Below are 4,414 nucleotides of genomic sequence, written 5' to 3'. Positions count from 1 at the left end.
GGAATCTTCACTGCTCTCCACCAGCTCCTGTAGGATGTTTTGCTGGCTCTAGAGGCAGTTTGATTTATCCCCAAGAGAAGAAGCCCAGAGCAGCACAGAACGATGAAACCAGCCTGAAGGGGGAAAAACAGCCATTGCAGATAACAAGGTTATTTTAATTTTGCTTTGGAAAAACATCAAGTGGGAGAAAGTGATGTTTCTAAGTTCTGTCAGGCATAAAGACACTTTAAGCTGCATTGGAGAGAGGAACACTGAGCATGGGGTGGTAAGGGCCATGAGTGCAGGAGGGGACACAAGACAAAGCATGCATTAAAGGTTTTAAGGGCTTGTAAATGTCTTTAGTTAATATTTGAACTGCTGATTTTCTATTTGTTAAACCCTGTTCTTTATGACTGAATTTGATGTAGCCTAGCTGAGCAGAAGTACTGATTTATGCAGTAGTCCTAATTAACTGCACTATCATGTGTCAGTTTGAGCTAATTACAATTTAAATGTTTTTTTAAAAACCCTCTTTCCAATCCAAATTGGTGAATATTAAATCTTATTTTCAACATTGTTTATTTATGATACATTAAAGAATGATTGTAAGTATATTCCATGTATTATTTAATAGTTCCAGGGCAGCCTAGATAAATCAAGCTGAGCTCTGTTGAAATGTGCTTAACACTAGATGGCATTATCTCACCAGAGAACATCTTGTTTGTACAAAACATCAAAATTGATGGGCCAAATTGTGAGGTAAAGGAATCTAAGCTGATGTCATTTAAACACTTAAGAGATTGGAAGAGCAAATGTTGTGTGCTAGCTCAAACTACTACTCCAGGCTTGCAAATACGGAATTGCAGTCTGTTACCAATCTGTATAAACATAAGTAAGTTGCTCTGGCCCAGTAAGATTTGCTGCTTTGCTTGTGAATATATTATGCATATCTTTTTAAATCTTAGTTCCCCCACTATCTTCAGTATTGCTGAAACCCTGATTTACTAGGCCTCACTTTCATAAACCTTCAGTCCTTGTAATATCAGCAGGTATTGTAGGTGCTCAAATATTTCCAAAAATCAGGTCCATCTTGTTTTGCCTAGGAGTTATTTCAAGAGAGAAAGCTATGAGATACAATACGAATATTCTTCAGTTAAAGAAACATACACATTAAAAGGTGTGTTTTCTAGGGCTGTGTGAAATTTTGCCACCAGTTTTGTTTCGATGCTGTTTTGATCTGTTTCGAGGTCGAAACAGCAAAATTGAAACAAAACAGATATGGTCAAAACAGCCTTGAAACAAAACGAGGCAAGTTGAAATGTTTCACCATTTCGATGCTGTTTCGACGTTTTCCCCATAGGCTATAATGGGGAAGGTCAAAACAACCTATAACTTTGTCATTTCTTGCCAGATTTGGATAAAATTTGCAGAAATGGTAGGCCCTTCTGAGGGCATGAAGTTTCAAGAAGACAGGTTTAGGGCGTTTGGAGAAACTGCACTCCAAAGTCTTGACACAAGTTTGGCGCTCGTGTATGTGTTAAGCCACAGCAGGGTCAAAACTACAGGAATGCTAGCCCCTGATGAGGCCACAAAACCTGCCAGGTTTCAAGGAGATAGGTGCAGGGGGTTCAGAGAAACTGCATGCCAAAATCCTGAAAGCAAAACTCACGTCATGTGTATGTGTTAAGCCACAGCAGGGTCAAAGCTGCAGGTATTCTAGCCCCTGCAGAGGCCAGGAGGCCTACCAAGTTTTAAGGAGATAAGTGCAGGGGCTTGGGGGAAACGGTACCTCAAGCTGCGGACAAGCAAAGCTCATGGCATGGGTAACACTGTGTTTCAAGGTGCAGCAGGGTGAAAGCTGCAGGCCTGCTGTGGCCCCAAAGCCTGCCAGCTGTCAGGAGATAGGTACAGCGGGGTTCTGGGGCCCTGCACCTGTAGCTGCTGACAGGCAAAACTCATGGGTGCTTGTGCAACTGCTGCCCCATCACTTATCACCAATTGACCACAGTATGAACATGAGCTGGCAGTGCAATGCTGTAGCCAGCAGGGCCAACCATACCCTGGTATGCATCAATTGATGCATCTCCAGCAAAACCATTGCAAAGAAGTGATTCTCCTGCTCTTCTGGGCTCTTCTCAGAATTGGTGAGACCGCAGCTGGAGTACTGCATCCAGTTCTGGGCTCTGCACCATAACAAGGATGTGGTAAAGCTTGAGAGACTCCAGAGAAGGATTACCCATATGATCAGAGACTTGCACGGCAAGCCATACAAGGAAAGGCTGAGGGACCTGGGGCTCTTCAGCCTGAAAAAGAGAAGGCTGAGAGGGGACTTGGTAGCAGCTTACCACTACATCAGAAGTGTACATCTAGGGCTCGGTGAACAGCTGTTCACCAGGGCACCCTTGGGAAAAACTAGGAGTAATGGTCACCGTCTGGACACCCTAGTTGTGAAGTAGTTTTTCCTGATGTTGAGCCTGAAATGAATCTGAAACAATCCTCCAGGAGTTGTGTGCAGGGGTTCGGGGGGAAACTGCATCCCAAATTCTTGAAAGCAAAACTCATGTTACCTGTATGTATTAAGCCACAGTGGGGTCAAAACTGCAGAGGTGGTAGCCCCTGGTGAGGCCACAAAGCGTGCCAAGTTTCAAGAAGATTGGTTCAGGGGCTTGGGGGGAACTGCACCCCAAGCTGCTGAAAGGCAAAACTCGTGACAGATGATCCTGCGTGTGGTAAGGCGCAGAGGGCTGAAAACTGCAGGGCTGGTGGCCCCTGCTCAGGCCACAAAGCCTGCCAGCTGTCAAGGAGATAGGTGCAGGGGCGTTCTGGGGCCCTGCACCCCTAGCTGCTGATGGACAAAACTCATGACATGGATGCTTGTGCAACTGACTGTCTATTCTGGGGTAGTTGATTGCCTGTATTGATTATTTCCTCTGCTTAGCCTGTGGTTTTGTAGGTGTTAATCCACGCTCATTAACTTGTTATGTGGTAGCTAGGTACTGTGTATTGAGCTGGTTCCTGAGTGAATCATGATTAATTGGTAACTGGTAACGCAGTAGCTTAGCAGCCAGGCCTGCAGTAGTCCCCCTGTCCCCCTAGACAGACACAGTTCCGCAAGCACCCATGTCAGAAGTTTTGCTTGTCCACAGCTTGAAGTGCAGTTTCCCCCAAACCCCTGCACTTATCTCCTTGAAACTTGTCAGGCTTTGTGGCCTCAGCAGGGGCCCCTGCAGGTTTGACCCCACTGTGGTGTGATATGAGCTTTGCTTTAAAAAATTTGGGGTACAGTTCCCCCCAAACCCCTGCACCGATCTTGAAAGTTAGCAAGCTTTGTGGCCTCAGTAGGGGCTAGCAAGCCTGCAGTTTTGACTCCACTGTGTCTTAACACATATACATAACACAGGTTTTTTGTTTTCAGGATTTTGGGGTGCAGTTTCTCTAAACCCCCACACCTATCTCCTTGAAACTTAGCACACATCATGCCCTCAGAAGGGGCTACCATTCATGCAAGTTTCATCCAAATCTGGCTTGAAATGATAAAGTTATAGCTTGTTTGGACCTTTCCCATTATATCCTATGGGCAAAGCATGGAAATGGCAAAACATTTGGACGGAATGAAATGGAACAGCCGTTTCAACTCGAAACACAAGTTGAAACAAAATATTGTTCTGCTGAAACATCAAAATGCTGGTTGAAATGGAACGCTTCTGTTTCACACAGCCCTAGTGTTTTCTACTTTTTATACATTCATAGCAGCACTGATTTTCAGCAGCTTTACCTGCTTGTGACTTTTTTCTGTGTGCGCGCGCGCGTGCACTGCTCTTAATATCTCTATTTACATGATGGAAAAGACCGAAATTCTAAAATGCAGCTAATGACTTTGGTTAGATTCTTTGTGTCCAGCAACAGTACATCTGTGTCACCGGAAAATCTCGGCTATTATGACTACTTGCCAGTTGAAAGAATCTTCTATCTGCACAACAAAAAGAAATGCTGTGGATTGTGGCAAGATTTTGATATGTTGGATTGGAATGATAAAAACTCTGACAGACTGTGCACCACCAATTTAAAATGATACAACCTTAAGTACCACCAGCAAATTTTTGTCATATAAAGTAATTATAATAAGTCTGTTAATGCATACCACTGATAGGTTGTCTGAGTACCGCTGCTGGTACTTGTACCACAGATTGGGAACCTCTGACCTAGTGGGTACTGGTCACATTTTAGGAGATGTGATGCTAACTGAGAGCCAGGGAAATGCATGGTACCATTTACCCAAATCCAAGACAACTTTGACTTTAAGATTGTTGTAATTATTTTGCACTTGCTAAGTGCTATAGGTGGCCATGTTCGCATGTGTTTAGTGTTTATGTAACAAGTGCTGGGTGGATGGGAGACTCTGGGGCTGCAGCATGGAAGCACCATGCAGCTGGAA

Source organism: Crocodylus porosus, unplaced genomic scaffold (genome assembly GCF_001723895.1).
Source record: "Crocodylus porosus isolate Cpor-Errol unplaced genomic scaffold, CroPor_comp1, whole genome shotgun sequence".
Lineage (NCBI taxonomy): Eukaryota > Metazoa > Chordata > Crocodylia > Crocodylidae > Crocodylus > Crocodylus porosus.
Note: the sequence above shows the minus strand (reverse complement) of the source record.